The 19604-nt window shown below is 40.0% G+C and overlaps 1 protein-coding gene across 3 annotated transcripts in view; it reads right to left on the bottom strand.

Annotated features, from left to right (window-relative positions):
- Positions 1-19604, bottom strand: part of lekr1 (leucine, glutamate and lysine rich 1) — a 192189-nt gene that overhangs the window by 136019 nt on the left and 36566 nt on the right. The gene's annotated exons all lie outside the window — the stretch shown is intronic.

The raw sequence follows: 19604 nt of genomic DNA, 5'->3' as shown, positions 1-19604 counted from the left end.
TCCCCAGCTATGGGTAAATAGCTCCACTGCTTTGTCAGCAGCCTCAGGAGAGATGAAGACTACAGGACTAAACCCAGACAGCAAATCCGGAATGGAGCCCCTATGACGGCTGGACATCATTGAACATCCTTCTGGCAGCTCCTGCAGCCAAACTGGTGCCAAATGTATTGCTTCATAAGCTTTCCTTTGAACTACACTGGTGAGGCCAAGAGGAGGATCTTGATGACAGGTCATCCCAGGATCTCCACACCTTCCACCCAGGCTTATGATGATGATCATAATCACCAATTGTCATTCGAGACAACCAGATGCCAACCACCAATTAATTTACCAGACTAGCAGCCACATTTCTGGACCTTTTATCCACACCCCACAATGGCAGCTGGAGAATTTAGATACAAATAATTTTAAAATTCTGTAATTTAAAATAAAAGCTAGCTTCAATAATGGTAGACATGAAATTGTTATAAAATCTCTTCTGATTTGTTAATGTCCTTCAAGAAAGAAATCTGCCATATTTATCCAGTCTGTTACTTCTCAGCTGTCAATAACTCCTAATTGGAGAAATTTGGAAAGGAAAAATATTGTCAGTGATGTGCTGGAAAAACTCCCAGTGACTTTTTGCACAGTAGAAGTCAGGGTCACCTTGATCTCAGAATCTTTTCAGACCGTATCTGCTAAAATACGCCACATATGATGATGCAGCTCATGCCAGATTACAGAAGTTAAGAAAATCTCAAGTGAAGCAAGGAATATTTTAGTTTTTGATAAATGCACCTTTATAGTCACATTTGGAAGGAGCATTTGTCTGTACACAAGGCATCTATAGTTGCTGGAATTCATCATAGCCACTCATGCTCTCCCTGATATCACAATGGTAACTTCCTGGATATTTTTTGGATAATATTTCCTTAAGTTGTTATTTATGATCAAATAAGCATAGCACCATTTTGCTTTATGCAGGATTTCTTCCAGCACTGGTCCAACCATGTGGAAACCACAGCAAAGAAAACTAAAGAAAACTAGCCTATAATTCCTCAAGAGGCTAAATACATTTGGCATGTTCTCGTCAGCCCTCATCAATTTTAAATTAATGCGTCATAAAAAGCATCCTATATGGATGCATGGCAGCTTTTCATGGCAACTACTTTGCATGTAATCACAAGAAACTGCAGAGAGTTGCGGACACTACTCAGCACATCACAGACACCACTCTCCCCACTAAAAACTCCGACTATACTTCTTGCTGCTTCAGTAAAGCAGCCAGCATAATCAGGGACCGCACACACCCCCTGGGCATTCTCTCTTCTCCCCTCTTTATTTTATTTATTTATTTATTGAGATACAGCACAGAATAGAACTTTCGAAATGCGCCGCCCACAATCTCTGATTTAAACCTAGCTTAATCATGAGTCAACTTACAATGGCCAATTAACCCACAAACCAGTACGTTGTGGGAGGAAACCTACCTGGTCATGGGAAGAACATACAAACTCCTTATAGACAGCAGAGGGTAAAGAACCTGGGTCACTGGTACCGTAAAGAGTTGAGCTAACCAGTTGGCTACCATGTATCCCCTTTCATTAGGCAGAAGATATAAAAGCTTGAAAGTATGTACCACTAGGCTCAAAGACAATTTCTATCCCACTGGCATAAGTTCTGTAATATAAGATAGATTCTTGACCTCACAATCTACCTCATTATGATCTTGCACTTAATTATTTATCTGCACAGCACTTTTTCTATAGCCATTACTCTTTATTCTGCATTGTTATTGTTTTACTTTGTTCTGTCTCAATGCACTGTGTAATCATTTGAACTGAATGAATGATATGCACAACAAGTTTTTCCACAACAATAAATAATAAATTAATTCATATTCCAAAACTGGGGCTCACTGTGTTAATGTAATTTTCATCTTTACCAAGCCTACATTTTGGATGTTATGCTAACAAATTTCTAGTTCTAAGTGTTTCAGTAACACAGTTCCTCAGCAAACCAAACTAATAATAATTTAATATAATTTTCCCACCTTTCTCTCACCCTTATTAAAATAGAGAAAGAAGAAAGAAACTGGGGGATTAGAGGATCCTGAGCCACAGCTAGCAGGAGATAAGAGGTTAGCTAAGTAGAGTGGATGAATCAAGGGGTTCTTGATTCATCTACCTCCCCCCCCCCACAGTTAATCTCTCATCTCCAATCTGCCCTTATTCTTTGAGATCCTCAAGTGTGCTACGACTTGCCAGCTCTCAACCATCTATTCTTCAGTACCCTTTTTTTTTAATAAATCTTGTCCATTTTTCATTTATAGCAGAACATTGAAATTACTCCAGCAAAAATTATCATGTCTCTGTGATCATGACATTCCATTTCTTCTTCTGCTCCCAAACTCTGTATTGGATTTGTCTGGCATGATTTGTCATGTTGTGTTCCATTGACTTTCTTCCTTTAGATAATTCTGTGGAGCTTCCAGATCCATTTTTAGATATGTGACAGTCAGTATATCTCTACCAATACCTTTGCCTTCACTTCATGGACAGTCAGTCACTCTGAATCAAAAGGATACAATGGTGGGTGACTCCTATTACTTATCGCCTCTTGATGAGATCTTCCTGGTGAATAACCCAATAGCTTAACATCCAAAATAAAAGCAACAGAACCAGCAACATTTATGATCAATTCATCTTAAAAGCTTTGGTGCCCTCTTCTTCAAAACTATTCATATTATCATGCTAATATTACCCTGGAACAAGAACTGGTATGCTCCTTTAAACCACGACATTTTAAAAAAACACATTGCTCTTACCAGAAGCTGCATGTAGAACTGAGACCCTTCATCAAGACTGGAGAGCCTTCAACCAGTCCTGTTGAAAGGTCTCGGTCCAAAACATCGACAGTTTATTCATTTCCATAGATGCTGCCTGACCTGTTGTGTTCCTTCAGCATTTTGTGTCTGTTGCTCTGAATTCTGCTCAACCCAGAGGCCAGCCAAACACACATTATTTTCTTTCAGTAACTCCCTTATAGGCAAGAGACATGAGAAGTCAATTTCTTCCTCACACACTGGGGACATGATAAACACCCTAACACCATTTAAAATATAGTTTTTCAAACTGTTTAAATGTTAAGATTCTCAAGCAGTACATTTGTTCAAAATAGTTCAGTACTTTAGTAAACTCAAAATTAAAAATAAGGAAAAGAGTATTTAGAATATCTAACTCATGATTACATTTCAATTTGCTTTCTTAATAAATATGATTTTTCCATTCAGCCAGAATCATATAATCTGTGACTTGCTGCACCACTCCCTGTTAAATCAGGAATCTTTAGACAAGTCCTAAAACACAACAACCTATGCTGATGAATACATAGCAGTATTCAAGGAAAGAATACTGTTATGACATAATGATACAGCCAAAGTTTCTCTCTTAACCAATGCCACTAAGTCAAGCTATTCAGTCAACTATTTCAATCTGGTTTGTGGACCTTGATTTGTACACACTGACTCTTATACTTATCTCTATTATTACAGTGATTACAATTCAAAAGCATTTCTTTGCCTGAGAAACACCTGGGAAAATGTTGAAAACAGTCAGTAGGGCAGGCAGTATCGTGGAAAAAGAAACAGAAAAACAGAGTTAACTTGTTAGGTTGAAGAATCTTTGTCAGAGTTAGAAAAGAGGGAAAACAAATTGATTCTACATTACACTTAAAGTAGGGGAAGCATAGATAGATAAAGAGAATATCTTTGATAATGTAAGGCCAGGGTTGCTCTGGAGATAGGCTGAAAAAGAGTATGAAGTTATCAGGTTGATATTTTAATTTTGAGTGTTAAGAATGAGAAAATAGGCAAAGGAACATTAAAGCTGCAAAATGGAGAGTGGTAGAAAAAGTCCCAACAAGTTGACTGGAAAAAAAAGCTAATATCACAGAATTTCATCAACTGTTTATACCCAAGACACTCTACTGGAAATATTCCTGCCTCATACTCTGTACAATTTAAAACTAACCTGATTTCTCTCTTTCCTAGTTCATCAACCTGAATTCTGCTTCTTTTTTCACAGATATTGTCATATCTGCTAAATACTTCCAGAATATGCTATTTTAATAAACATTTGAGGCATTGAAATGCACCATATAAATAATTGCCAACTTATAACTATAATTTTTAATGATACAATCTGAAAACAACTTCCTTCATTTTAATCACAGATCTCTTTAAAAGTCAAATATTCACTTAAATATAAATGTCAGCTACAGTATGTATTAATTAGATTAGGTATTAGAAGAATTCCACTGAACAGGCATAAGACCCCCTTCCTTACTGCTTTGACTACCTTTGTTTGTGCAAATGAAGATTGATGGCTACATTCAGAATTCTTTTCACTAAACTTGCCACACCTCTGTTCTCACTTGCCAAGTTCTCCAAAAGGCTTATAAAAACAAAAATATAGATTCTAGAAATATGAAATAAAAACAGAAAAAATTGAAACAATCAGCATTTCAGAAACAAAGGTCAAAGTCCAAAGTAAATTTTATTATACAAGTACATATATGCCACCAGATAAGCTCAAAGATTCATTTTCTTATGGGCAGAACTCAGCAAATCTATAGAATAGTAATTATAACAGGATCAATGAAAGATCAACCAGAGTGCAGACGACAACTGTGCAAATGAAAATATACATAAATAGCAATAAATAATGAGAAAATGAGATAATGAGAAAAAGAGTCCGTGAAAGTGAGATCATTGGTTGTGGGAACTTTTCAATGACAGGGCAAGTGAAGTTGAGTGAAGCTATCTCCTTTGGTTCAGGAGCCTGATGGTTGATGAGTAGTAACTGTTCCTGAACCTGGTGGTGTGAGTCTTGAAGTTTCTGAGCCTTCTCCCTGATGGCAGCAGTGAGAAGAATGCAGGTCTTAGCTGGTGAAGATCCTGGATGATGCATGCTGCTTTCCTGTGAAAGCATTTCATGTAGATGTGCTCAATGGTGGGGAGGGCTTTACCTGACTGGGCCGAAACCACTACCTTTTGTAGGATTTTCCATTCAAAGGCATTGGTCCTCAGATGAGAACTGGCTCATAGACCTCTGGACCTGAAGTCTACAATCAATTTCTTGGTCTTGCTGACACTGAGTGAGAGGTTGTTGCAATGACATCACTCAGCCAGATTTTCAATCTCCTTCCTATATGCCATTTCATCACCACATCTGATTGAGTCCCTAACAGTGGTGTCATCAGCAAGCACTGGGTATGGCATTGGAGCTGTGCTTAGCCACTGTCATATGTGCAAAGCGAGTAGAGAAGGGGGCTACACACATAGCTCTGAAGTGCACCTGTGCTAATGGAGATTGTGGAGGAGATATTGTTGCTAATCTGCAGTGACAGGGGTAGACAAGTGAGGAAATCGAGGATACAATTGCACAAGGAGGTATTGAGGCCAAGATTTTGGAGCTTATTGATTAGTTTTGAGGGGATGATGGTATTGTATGCAGATATGTAGTCAATAAGGAGCATTTTTTGTATGCATCTTTGCTGTCCAGAAGATCCAAGATTAAGTGAAGAGCCAATGAGATGATATCTGCTGTGGACCTGTTGCTCTAGCAGGTAAAAGGGAGTGGATCCAAGTTGCCTGTCAGGCAAGAACTGATATATTTCATCACCAACCTCTCAAAGTACATCATCACTGTGGATGCAAGTGCAACGGGGAGATAGTCATTGAGCGAGGTCACTACGCTCTTCTTGGGCACCAGTATAATTTAAGCAAGAGTTTAAAAATCTCAGTAAACACACAGATCTTTAGTACATGGCCAGATTTATTATCACTGACATTTGTTGTGAAATTTGTCTTGCAGCAGCAGTACAGTGCAATACATAAACAATACTGAGTTTTAACAAGAAACATTTTTAAAAATGTAAAAATTTTAAAAGAAAATTCATGTTTCATGGACCATTTATGAATGGACCATTCATAAATCTGATGGTGGAGGGGAAGAAGCTGTTCTTAAAATGTTGAATATGCATCTTCAGACTCCTGTGCCACCTCCCTAATGTAGAAATGAGAAGAGAGCATGTCGTGGATGGTGAGGGTATTTAATGATGAATGCCACCTTCTTGAGCAACTGCCATTTGAAGCTGTCCTTGATGGTGGGATGTTGGTGCTTGAGATGGAGCTGGCTAAGCTGAAATCATCTGCAGCTTTTATGATCCTGTGCATGGGAGTCTCCATAACAGACAGTGATACAACCAGCCAGAATGCTCTCCGTGATACATCTGTGGAAATTTGTTAGCATTTTTGGTGACATACTGAATCTCCTCAAACTCCTAACGAAGTAGAGCTGCTGGTGTCCCACCTTCATAAAAGCATCAATATTTTGGGCCCAGGAAAGATCCTCTGAGATATTGATGCCCAGGAATTTGAAGCCACTCACCATTGCTGACCCCTTGATGAATACTGGTGTCTGTTTTCCTGATTTCCCCTTCCTGAAGTCCACAAACAATTACTTGGTCTTACTGACATTGAATGTATGGATGTTGTGCTGTTACGAATGTGCCACAACTCTGAGGGGCCGAAGGGTACAAAGTCGCCCCCTTCTTTGTGAGAATCGCAAGATCGCTATTAATTCGGATCTGGGAGCCAGGAAATGAGAGAGAAACACATCATGGCAATAATGAAACAGAGCGAGATGCCAGATCACAGCCCCGGCAGTTGCCATAGACAACGCAGAATACACAAGGTAGGGGGAATGCCTCTAACAAAAGCGGGATGGAACCACTGATTACTGCCATTATCTCTTGGAGACGGAATTGTGTATTGAGTACTGTACTATTCATTGAAGCCCTTATGGGACAACCAGAGTGGGTTGGTTGAGGGATTGCATCATCCCAACCTGATTGACATCTGAGACCCCGTGAGTAAGGATAAAAGAGGATCTGGGGAACAACCCCTTTAGAGACACCAGGAGAAAAGTATGAGACCAGTGGGGGCTTGTGTGTGTGTCCATCCTTGCCTGGATGACAAGTCCTCCACTGAACGGCCTCGCTAAAGGACGAATCCGGATCAAGATCGGATAAAGGTAAGCCGGCGAGTTTCTTTTCTCAAAATCTCTCTCTCTCCAACAATTGCAAACCCAGTGGTCCCCAAAGGCTAAAGCCTGTATGAACTGAGCAAACTTTATATTTCCATCAGACAATACATTATCCCCTAGACAACGATAGAGCTTATTTCTTATTATTATTATATCCGCACTTTTAGATTTAGTATTGATGACTTATATTATCTATATATTTGCATTGATATTATTTTTGTGTCTTTTTACTAATAAATATGATTAAAAATAGTATCACCAGACTTTAACGGACCTCTCTATCTTTGTTTGACCCAGTTGCGGGGTTTGTAACAACGTGGGGCCTCGTCTCGAGATTTGATACCAAATTGGAGGGCCAGTAAATCGGGCTTTTAAGTCCAAACGTGGGTCTGGTTGCGCGGGTAACCAGACGGGAAACCAGCAAAGATGGACGTTGACGAATTTATAGAAAACCTGACTCTGGAGGTGCTAGAGCCTGCCACAAACTCGGACTTGATAAATATTGCGAAAGGACTAAACCTCGCAGAGGTGAGGTTGTCAATGAAAAAGCGGGAGGTGCGGAGGACCATAACTCAGTATTATATTGTGAAGAATGTGTTTTCGGCTGAGGTATTGGAAAATATCCCTGGAAAGGTACCAGCTAGTGGGATGGCTCAGTTAGAGTTGGAGAAATTAAGGTTGGAACATGAAATTAAGTTAAAACAGCTGGAAGCAGCTGAAAAGGAAAAAGAAAGAGCCGAGAAGCAGAGGGAGCATGCGCTCCAGCTAAAGGAGTTAGAGGTGAAGATGGAGCATGAAATTCAGTTAAAACCGCTGGAAGCAGCCGAAAAAGAGAAGGAAAGGGCCGAGAAGGAGAGGGAGGCAGAGAAACAGAGGCAACATGACTTGGACATGGAGAAGTTAAGGCAAGAGCGAAGAGCTCAAGGGTCAGACCAAGAGGAGTGGTTTAATGTTAGTCGGGAGTTGAGGTTAGTACCTCTGTTCGAGGAGGCGGATGTTGATAGTTATTTCTTGCATTTTGAAAATGTGACAGTGAGTCAGGAGTGGCCCAAAGAGCAATGTGTGGCGTTGTTACAAAGTTTGTTAAAAGAGAAGGCACAACGGGCATATGCGGCATTGTCCACGGAGAAGGAAGAGTCAGAGAATTTTGAGAAAGTAAAGGAGGCCATTCTTCGGACCTACGAGCCTATAGACAAAAGTTCAGAAATTTAAAGAAAGGGTGGAATCAGACGTATACCGAGTTTGCCTACGAGAAAGGTGTGCTCTTGGATCACTGGTGTGCAGCACAAATAGTGGAAGAAGATTTTTGGCATCTCAGGGAGTTAATTCTGAGGAATTTAAAGGTTGTGTTTCGGATGATATCCGGATGTATTTGAATGAGAAGCCAAATAAGTCCATCTTTGCTAGGTTCACAGATGAATATGCCCTAACCCACAAGTTTTCCTCGAATAAAAGTTACCAGAGAGACCGTGGGAATGGTAGAGAAAACCCGTCGGCTGAGGCAGAGGTCCTGCCGGCAGCTAGTGGTAAAATTGAGGAGGAAAGGCAAGACAGCAGGAGAGGTCCTGGCTTGACCTGTTTTAATTGTGGAAAGGTAGGTCATATTGCATCTTGTAGGGACTGCTGCTTTCCATTTTCCTGTCTCCTTCCTCGGAGACAGGAAAATGGAAAGCAGCAGTCCCTACAAGATGTGCTGTGGTGATCAGTATATTGACAAGAGAGCCCCAGGTAGACAGAGTACGAGAAGGGTCTGAGAAATGTATTTCAAAAGGAACCGTGTCTGTGAGAGAGGGAGACACACCAGTTCCAGTGCGGATCTGGAGAGACATGGGAGCGGAGCTGTCACTGATTAGCAGTAAGGTAACTGGGTTTTGGTTGCAAGACTGGAGAGGTGGCTTTGAGAGGCATAAGAAAAGGGACAGAAGCTGTGCCTTTGCATAGGATCATTATAAGTTGTGAGCTGGTATCTGGACCAGTTGAAATAGGGGTGCGATCAGAATTCCCGAGAACTGATGTAGACATCCTTCTGGGTAATGATTTAGCTGGTGGTGACGTTTGGTCGGCTATGGAGCTGCCGAGCCAGCCTGTAAGTGTTGAGGACCCCTCCCTAGATTCCAAGATCTATCCCGCATGCGCGACCACTCGCAGCATGTCGAGAAAGGCAGCTGAGAACGAGATCAGTTTAAATCCAGCCTGTAACGATTTGGCTGAGATGTTTTTACCGACCCTGTACCAAGAGGGTTTAGAGGGTGGTAAAACGGAGAATAGGAAAGTGAAAGAGAGTAAGGGAGAAGAGGTAGACCTGCCCTTTGCCAGGAGGAAATTTATAGAGGCACGAAGTAAAGATGAGAAATAGATAAGGCTGTTAAAAGGTCCAGGGTTGGACATGGATGTCCAACCCTGTTCTGGTTTGGCAGAACTGTTTGAAGAAGTTGAAAATTCTAAAAGTGTTCGCGATAATGAAATGAGGGCAGTCCTAGATGAAAAGAATGCCATTACCTTGAAGAAGTCTGCTGGGTTGGCAGATGAGGTTGTTTCAGCCTGCGGGGTTGAGTTGACTCCAGAAGGGAGTTGCCCAGAGAGTAGCTGGGAGGATCAGGGAAATTTAGAATTTGAAAAGGGTACGGGTATTGAAAGCCTGGAAGAGGCAAATGTCCCATTTGAGTGTGTTCAAGATGTGAATGCACGTGGTACTGAACCTAGTAATGAAGCTCAGAAAAAGTCTGGGGTATTTGATTCAGTTGAAAAGGAATGTAGTCCTTGTGGGTCAGATGGGCTTGGTTCAGTGAGGAAAGGGTTAACCTTGGTAATAGTGGGAAGTGAGAATTCCCAGTTGTTTGTGTTCGAAGGTCTGTTAAAAGTTAGTGAGGAGATAAAAGGTGGTGAGGTGAATATTATTATTGAAGGAAAAGGGAAAAGTGTAGTTCCTAAATTGAACGAAGAAAATTTAAAGTCTGGATTAATGTCAGAAGCAGCAACCAGGCTGCAGAGACAATGGCTTGTTACCAAGGTGCCTGTGAATCAATTACAGGTTGATTTGGAATGTAAAGGTGCTCCACACGCTATTGTTATTCAAGAGTGTGCTGTGGAAAGGCAGAATTTGAAATGCGGTTTGAACAAAGGGAGATCGCTTGCAGAGTTTAAACTGAAAACTCATGCTAACAACTTGCTTAAAATTAAAGAATTGTGTGGAAATTCGGAAAATGGTCTAAGTTTGGAACACATTGTTGATAAAATAACTCCTATGAAAGGAGCATGTGAAAACCTATTCCACACTAGTATACAAGTTAACCACGTGGGAGTTAACTGGACAAGGGACGAGGGTTGACGGGATGCCATTTTAAATAACAGGATCTGGTTTTAAGGGATTTCGACAAAGCATGTGAATAATAAAGACAACCCCATGGAAGATTGACTGTTAAGTTTGAAAGTAACATAAAGATTAGTATTTGCATGAACTTTTGTAATATACACGTAAGCTAAGATCACAACTCTTCAGTTTTTGTTTGCTGAAGGAAAGGAATAAAAAAATAGGTGGTTATTAAATTGGAGTCTGATGCTACAAGAATTAATTAAGGTACAAGATTTTAAGATATTCAAGGAAGTAACAATGTAATCGCTAACTGTTTAGATGCTGAATTGAATGTATAACTGTATTACTCTGTAGTGAAAAACAAACTCTTTTGTATTGTGTTAGATTCTGAAATCCTGTAAGACTCTGTATCAATTCGGTGGTAAAAATCCTAGAAGGAAGGGGGTGTTACGAATGTGCCACAACTCTGAGGGGCTGAAGGGTACAAATTTGCCCCCTCCTTTGTGAGAATCCCAAGATTGCTATTAATTAGGGTCTGGGACCCAGGAAATGAGAGAGATACACATCATGGCAATAATGAGAGAGAGCGAGACGCCGGATCACAGCCCTGGCAGTTGCCATAGACAACGCAGAATACACAAGGTAGGGGGAATGCCTCCTAACAAAAGCGGGACGGAACCACTGATTACTGCCATTATCTCTTGGAGACTGAATTGTGTATTGAGTACTGTACTATTCATTGAAGCCCTCAGGGGACGACCAGAGTGGGCTGGTTGAGGGATTGCATCATCCCAACCTGATTGACATCTGAGACCCCGTGAGTAAGGATAAAAGAGGGTCTGGGGAACAACCCCTTTAGACACACCAGGAGAAACGTATGAGACCGGTGGGGGCTTGAGTGTGTGTCCATCCTTGCCTGGATGACAAGTCCTCCACTGAACGGCCTCGCTAAAGGACGAATACAGATCAAGATTGGATAAAGGAAAGCCGGCAAATTTCTCTTCTCAAAACCTCTCTCTCTCCAACAATTGCAAACCCAGTGGTTCCAAAAGGCTGAAGCCTGTATGAACTGAACGAACTTCATATTTCCATCGAACAATACATTATCCCCTAGACAACGATAGAGCTTATTTCTTATTGATTATTATTATACCCGCACTTTTAGATTTAGTATTGACGATGTATATTATCTGTATATTTGCATTGATATTATTTTTGTGTCTTTTTACTAATAAATACGATTAAAAATAGTATCATCAGACTTCAACGGACGTCCCTACCTTTGTTGGTAAGTCACCCAGTTATGGGGTTCATAACATTGCAACACCACTCAACCAGCCTATCCACCTCACCATTAAGATTCTATGGAAATGAATCTCCAGGGCCACTTCCTTCATAATGCTGGAATGCATTTCATCAGGACCTGGAGATACTTAACAATTCAACCCTATTAATTTCTCCAATGCCAGTCTTTTTTTGTGTGTAAGCCTTCACTATAACCAGGAGGTTTTATAAGAAGTCACATAGACATATTTCTTTAATTTCAACACAATTTCTCATGTGTGTATGTGTGAGTGGCCCACATTAACTTTGGTTTTCCTTTCAATTTCAAGATCTTGCAAACCATTTTCATGCTTGTTACGAGCCAGCTCTCAAATTCTTCTTTTGCCTTCCTTATCAACACTTTTGTTATCTCTAGTTGAATTTAGAAATATTTAGAGTCTACCATTTCTGGAAGAATTATAAGCTCGTTCAAGGTAACACTGAGTGGTAACTTCAGTTTTAGCTGTTTTTCAGTGTTTGTTTTGGGTTCATGGAATGGTTTTGGGGACAGAGAGGGAATAAGAGAAGAGGCTGAAGTCTTAAGTCTCCATTCCATGTTCAAAGGACAGCAACATGGACATTGACCAAGCTGTAAAGTCTGGCTGGATGTTAGGCCGGCATATCAGCATGGATGGAGGCTGGTGGCCTCCCCAGGGTCAGCAAGTTGTCAATGGGTTCCAGAGTCAGAATTCCATGTGGGCAGGAGGAATAAGCTCCAATTACTCCCTGGGTTCACAAATCAATGGCCAGTTTGAGGCCTAGTGTTCACGATCCTGTCATTGGCAAATCCAGATTTCGGGGCCTAGTGTTTGATGACTGCCATGTCCTGGGATTAATGCAAACAATCAAGGCCTGAGGGTTAAATTAGAAGTCTAGAAGTCAAGGCCCATTGGCTGGGGCTTTGGGTCTGCGAATCACAGGGGTAGTTGAAAGCCCAATGTCTGCATGCCCAAGTCCAAATCTGAATCTGTTGGATGTCAAAGAAGATGGCCTGTTTTGCGGTTAAAGGACTGTGTATATGCATGGGTGGGATGGAGGGATGGGCTTGTTTTGCTGTTGTTGTTTTATTGCTCATTGTGCTCTGTGTTGGTCTGCTGAGCATTGGGGCATGCTATGTTGGTGCCAGAATGAATGGTGACACACCCCTCAGGTGTATTGGTTGTTATCGTAAACAACACATTTCACTGATGTCCTGGTGAAGAGTCTCAGTTCAAAATGTTAACTGTTTACTCTTTTCCATAGATGCTGTCTGACCTGCTGAGTTGTTCCAGCATTTTGTGGATGTTGCCTGGATTTCCACCATCTACAGATTTTCTCGTCTCCACACATTTCACGGATAGTTTCGATATATATGTGATAGACTTGAATCCAGTATCTTGAGTTTTTTCCTTCCATTTAACACTATTTTTAACTTGTCTTGACAGCCATGACTGAATCCCCTTTCCAGTTTCATAATGTCTTGCTTTAAAAGGGATATACAGTACAGTATATTCCATATAAACTTCAATTCCTTGTAAGTTAGCCATTATCAGTTTACTGTTACATCTTTAAAATTTGTTTCTGTAATCTACCATAGCCAACTCTCTTCTTATATCATCATAGTTTGCTTTATTCAGATTGAAGACTTGTTTCCAAATAACGATAACAGGTGTGTCCTCAGCTCCGGGTGTACAAAGAGCGCTCACAAGAGCAGAAACAAAGAACAAAAATGGGAAGTGGCTGGTGAAACACACACTCACACACACTCACACACACTCACTCACTCCTCTTTTTCTCCAGTTGCTTGCTTACATTATTCAAATTCTTCAGTGCCTTAGGTCCCAATAATCCATACAACTCAAGCTCAGCTCAAACACACAGATAGACAAACATACAGAGAGGCTGGAAAATTGCAAAACAATTTAATAATGAGATGAATCAGGTCATTAAAGTGCATTGTTTTGCAGGATAAGATCTTTCACCACTAGTTCCTACCCAACAAATCAGAGAGGATTCCTTGCAGTAGCAAAGTCCTGCCAAAATAAACTAATATGCCAGCCTACTAATATTTGTAATGTTACAAGGAGATGGGACAAATAGAGTCTTAGAGTCATACAGCATGGAAAACCAGTTGGATATCATTTCAAACATGTATAAGGGGTTGTCAAATCTTAAAACATTCAATTTCATACATTAAAACAAAATGGGAGAAGGAAGGAGGGATAATTACATCTGAGGAAAGAATGGACAATAATATGGAGGTATCAATGGAAGTGTACCAGTTCACAGAAATGAAGGGAGTTTGGATGGAAAAACTTGATAAGATATTTTATTACACCCTCTCAGAAATCCCATTATGATAGCAACCTCCCTGTTTGCTGGAGAAATTGTGGAAATCAAAATGCAAATTATTATCATATTTTTTGGGACTGCCCTGTTATCAAAGACTATTGGAGGGGGATACACAATGCCCTACAAGTCATCTTTAAATGTGAAATACCCTTGGAGAGTAAGACCAGATATTTTGGATATATACCTCAAGAATGGTTGAAAAGAGATAAATATTTAATGAATATACTGTTGGTGGCTGGTAAAAAGACTCTTACTAGGAAATGATTATCACAGGAGAGCCCAACTTTAAATGCATGGATGGAAATTACAATGGACATTTACAAAATGGAGAAGATAACAGCATCTGTTAATCATAAGCTGGAACAATTTGATTCATACTGGGAAAAATGGTTTAACTACATAATGCCTCATAGGCCTAATTTTATTCTCACAAATCAATGAATATGTTGTAAAAAAAAGATCACTCCCTACTTGTACATAGTTCTTTCTTTTGCTTGTTTTTTCTTTCCAGTCTTTTCTATAAGCATATATCTCAGATAAATACTATGTGGAGATTTGTGACATATATGATTATATGATATATATGTACAATGTCTGAAATACATCTTATGGAAATATTTGTTTGATGATGAACTTCAACTAAAAAAAATTTAAAAAAGAAAACCAGTTGGATAAGCAAAAATTTGATCACAAAATTAGGTTTTAAGGAGCATCTAAAGATAAAAAGAGATCTGGAGCATTAGGGAAGGGATTCCACAGCCTAATTCCTTGGTAGCTGAGGCTTGAGATAGAAAGTTCAAAGTACATTTATTATCAAAGTATGTATACAACCTTGCATTTCATATCCTTACAAGCAGCTACAAAATAAAGAAACCCCATAGAATCCACTAAAAAAAACAAACACCCATTGTGCAGAGAAAACACGACAAATCGCACAGATTTGTTAGGAAGTCGAGGATCCAATTGCAGAGGGAGGTACAAGAGGCCCAGGTTCTGTAGCTTATCAATCAGAACTGTGGGAATGATGGTGTTAAATGCTGAGCTATAGTCAAGAAGCAGCACCCTGACATAGGTGATTTAATTTAATGTGTCATCAAAGACTCTAACAAGTTTCTACGACAGTATCACGGAGAGCATTCTAACTGATTGCATTACCGTCTGGTATGGAGGGGGCCACTGCACAGGTTCATAATAAGATGCAGAACGTTATTAACTCAGCCAGCTCATCATGGGCATTAGCCTCCCCAGCATCAAGGACATCTTCAAAAACTGATGCCTCAGAAATGCAGCACCCATCATTATGGACCTCCAAAACCCAAGACATGGTCTCTTCTTACTACTGTCATTGAGAGGAGGTACAGGAGCCTGAAAACACACACTCAACATCTTAGGAACACTTTGCCTTTGCCATCAGATTTCTGAATGAACCAACCCTTGAACACTACTTTTGTTCTTTTTTGCACTACTTATTTACTTTTTATATATACTGTACTTATTGTAATTTAAAGCTTTTTAATGCATTGCATTGGACTGTTGCCGCAAAGCAAACAATTTCACGACATGTGTCAGTGGTATTGAACCCGATTCTGACTTTCACAGGTAGACAATTGTTCATGTAATATTAAAAAATTCTCATCCTGTCGTATATATGTGAATTGGAAAAACTGTTAAAGGAAATGATGTGATTAAAAATTGTGCTTTGAAAATACAAATGAATTATTGGTAACAATATTTTTGAAAAAAGCAGATAAATTCAATTCAAAGTTCAAAATATCTAAACTCTTAGTCCAGTTTTACGTTCTATATATAACCAAGTTCTTAAACTTTCAGGCCATTAGTACAATGACATATTTGTTTTGTATGAAATAGATGGGCTGAGAGAGAAGGACTCTCCAAAACATTATCTGGCATGGAACCTGTTGCTATCTATTTGCATGGTGTTTGAGCAGGTAATGAGGCTTGTGCTCACTTCAACTCTCCGGGCACAGATTGATAACAATCTGGCTTCTTACTATTTTTTAAACTTAAAACGAGATTGTGAACATTATCAATCCCCAGTCCTCATTCTCATACAATGGACCTCAAATGTGAATTCAGAGTCTGTCAAAATTGCTTCAATAAGAGACAACAGACAAAAAGACAACACCCCACCCCATCTTTCATACTCCCCATTATGTTGCTCTGATTAACACATTGAGATTTAAACGTTTAAACTATTCTAACAATGGCCTTAGTAGAAGGACAAGATGAGACAGAGTTTGTCAAATGTGTTCAGGGAAGTTTCCTTAATCAGTACAGTCGGCCCTCCTTATCCGCGGGGGATTGGTTCCGGGACCCCTCACAGATACCAAAATTCGTGGATGCTTAAGTCCCTTATTCAACCTGTCTCAATGTGGTGGATCTTAGGACCCAGTAGAACCCCAAACCTTATTTAACCTGTCTCAGTACGGTGGACATTAGGACCCGGCACCAGAGCTCTGAATGCGCAGTGTTTCTGTTCACAAATATAATCATGATCATGATTGAAAATAAAGTAGAAATAATAAAGCGATCAGAAAGAGGTGAAATGCCATCGGTCATTGGAAAAGCATTAGGCTATGTCGGTCAACGATCGGAACAATTTTAAAGGATAAAGTGAGAAAGGCTCCACCCCGATGGAAGCTACAATTATTACTAAACAACCCAATGGTTTAATTATTGGGTTTTGGGCTTTTGAGTTTTTGATCCTCCACATCAACCCAGCACGGTGAAGAGCGCACTAGGGAGCGATCTGTCCCAAGTTCTGAGAATTTCCGTTCCTGAGCCCAGCGCTGAAACATATGTTCTTAAGTGTTTTATATGCATAAAAAGGTAAAATATATACTATATACTAAGACAAACGTTTGACTAACTGATGCTAAATAATACCCGATGTACCTGTTCCGACTTACTCAGTAAGAGAACTTCTGATTTTTTTCTATCCCGATGCATGATAACCCACGCACATCCTCCCGTATACTTTAAATCATCTCTAGATTACGTATAATACCTAATACAATGTAAATGCTATGTAAAATGGTTGTTATACAACATTGCTTAGGGAATAATGACAAGAAAAAAAAGTCTGTACATGCTCGAACAACAAGTGCTGGAAGAGCACTTCCGGGTTTTCATGATACGCGGTTGGTTGAATTTGCACATGCGGAATCCGCAGATAAGGAGGGCCAACTGTACACAGAAGTCCTAATGAGAGAGTATACAATACTTGATCTATTAGGGAATGACACAAGGCAGTTGAAAGAAATTTATGTAGGAGAACACTTTGCACCTAGTGATCACAATGCCATTAGTTTCAAAGTAAATGTGCAAAAAGATAGGTCTGGTTTGTGGGTTGAGATTCTAAACTGGAGAAAGACCAGTTTTGATGGTATCAGAATGACCTGGCAAGTATGGATTGGGGCAGGCTGGTTTTTGGCAAAAGTCAACTTGGTAAGTAGAAGGGCTTCTAAAGTTAAATTTTGAGAGTACAGAGCTAGTATGTGCCTGTCAGAACAAAGGGTAAAGCTAACAGTTGTAGGGAACCTTGGTTTTCAAGAGATATTGAGGCCCTAGTTAAAAAAAAAGAGATGCATTGCTGTATAGACAGGTAGGAAAAAATGAGGTGCTTAAGGAGTATAAGAATGCAAGAAGACACTTAAGAAGGAAATCAGGGAAGCTAAAAGGAGGCATGAGGTTGCCTTAGTAGACAAGGTGAGGGAGAATCCTAAAGGATTCTACAGATATGTGAAGAGCGAAAGGGTTGCAAGGGACAAAACTGGAAAATCAAAATAGTAATCCATAGTAAGCCAAAAGATATGAGGGAATCTTAAATGATTTTTTTAGCATTTGGATTACCTAGGAGACAGATACAGAATCTATAGAAGTGAGGCAAAATGGTATCAACTTCATGGACCCTATACAGATTACAGATTTGCTGTCCTGAGGCAAATTATGGTGAATAAATTCCTAGGGCCCCACAAATTGTTTCCCCAGATGGTGCGGGAGGCAAATGCAGAAAGTGACAGGGTCCTAGCAGAGGTATTTAAATCATCCTTAGCAACAGGTGAGGTACCAGAGGAATTTAGGATAGCCAATATTGTTCCACTATTTAAGAAAGGCTCTAAAATAAACCAAGAAATTGTAGGCTGCTTTGTCTAACATCAGTTGTGGGAAAGTTATTGGAAGGTATTCCATGGGACCAGATATACAAGTATTTGGATAGACATGGACTGATTAAAGATTATCAGCATGGCTTTGTATATGGTAAATCATGTCTAACCAATTTTACAGAGTTTTTCGAAGAAGCTACCAGGAAAGTAGATGAAGACAAGGAAGTGGATGTTCTCTACATGGATTTTAGCACAGCACTTGCCAAGATGTAGCATGAGAGGTTGCTCAAGGAGGTTCAATCAATTGGCATTCAGGATGAGGTAGGTAAATTGGATCAGACATTGGATTTGTGGGAGAAGCCAGAGAGTGGTTGCCTCTCTGACTGAAGACCTGACTTAGTGGGGTGCTGCAGGGATGTCAGCTGGGTCTGTTGTTGTTTATCAGCTGAATCAATGATCTGGATGATAATGTGGTTAACTGAATTAGCAAATTTGCAAGTGACTCCTTGGAGGTGTAGTGAACACTGACTTAAGCCATCACGGCTTACAGCAGGATCTTGACCAGCTGGAAAAATGGGCTGAAAAATGGCAGATGGAATTTAATGCAGACAAGTGCAAGGTTGTCACACTTCTCTTGGACCAACAAAGGTAGGTCTTACACAGTGAACGGTAAGGCACTGAGGAGTGCAGTAGAACAAAGAGATCTGGGAATACCTGTTCATAAGTGGAGTCACAGGTAGATTGTGTCATAAAGAAAACTTCTGGTAAATTGGCCTTCATAAATCAAAGTACTGAGTACAGGAAATGCGATGTTACGTTGAAGATGTAAAAGATATTGGTGAAGCCTAATTTGGAATATTGTGTGCAGTTTTGGTCACCTACCTACAGAAAAAAATGTAAATAAGGTTGAAATAGTACAGAGAAATTTTACAAGGATGTTGCTAGGTCTGGAGGGCCTGAGTTAAAAGGAAAGACTGAATAGGTTGGGACTTTATTCCTCGAAACATAGAAGATAGAGAGAGATTTGATAATACACAAATATGAGGTGTATAGATAGGGTAAATGCAACAGGCTATTTCCATTGAGGTTGGGTGGCTCTACAACCAGAGATCTTGGGTTAAGGGTGAAAGGTGAAAAGTTTAAGGGAAACATGAAGAGAAACCTCTTCACTCAGAGGGCCATAACAGTATGGACAAGCTGCCAACCTAAGTGGTGCATGCAAGCTTGATTTCAATGTTAAAGAGAAATTTGGATAGGTACATGAATGGCAGGAGTATGAAGGGCTATGGTCCCGGTGCAGGTTGATGGGAGTAGGCAGTTTAAATGGCTCAGCACTGACCAGATGGGCCAAATAGCCTGTTTCTGTGCTGTACTTTTCTATAACTCTCTTCTAAGACTCTATGAGATTAATGATATTGGACA

The sequence above is a fragment of the Hypanus sabinus genome, chromosome 2, assembly GCF_030144855.1.
Source record: "Hypanus sabinus isolate sHypSab1 chromosome 2, sHypSab1.hap1, whole genome shotgun sequence".
Taxonomy (NCBI): domain Eukaryota; kingdom Metazoa; phylum Chordata; class Chondrichthyes; order Myliobatiformes; family Dasyatidae; genus Hypanus; species Hypanus sabinus.
The sequence above is the reverse complement of the archived record's forward strand: the minus strand, read 5'-3'. Positions and strand labels throughout refer to the sequence as shown.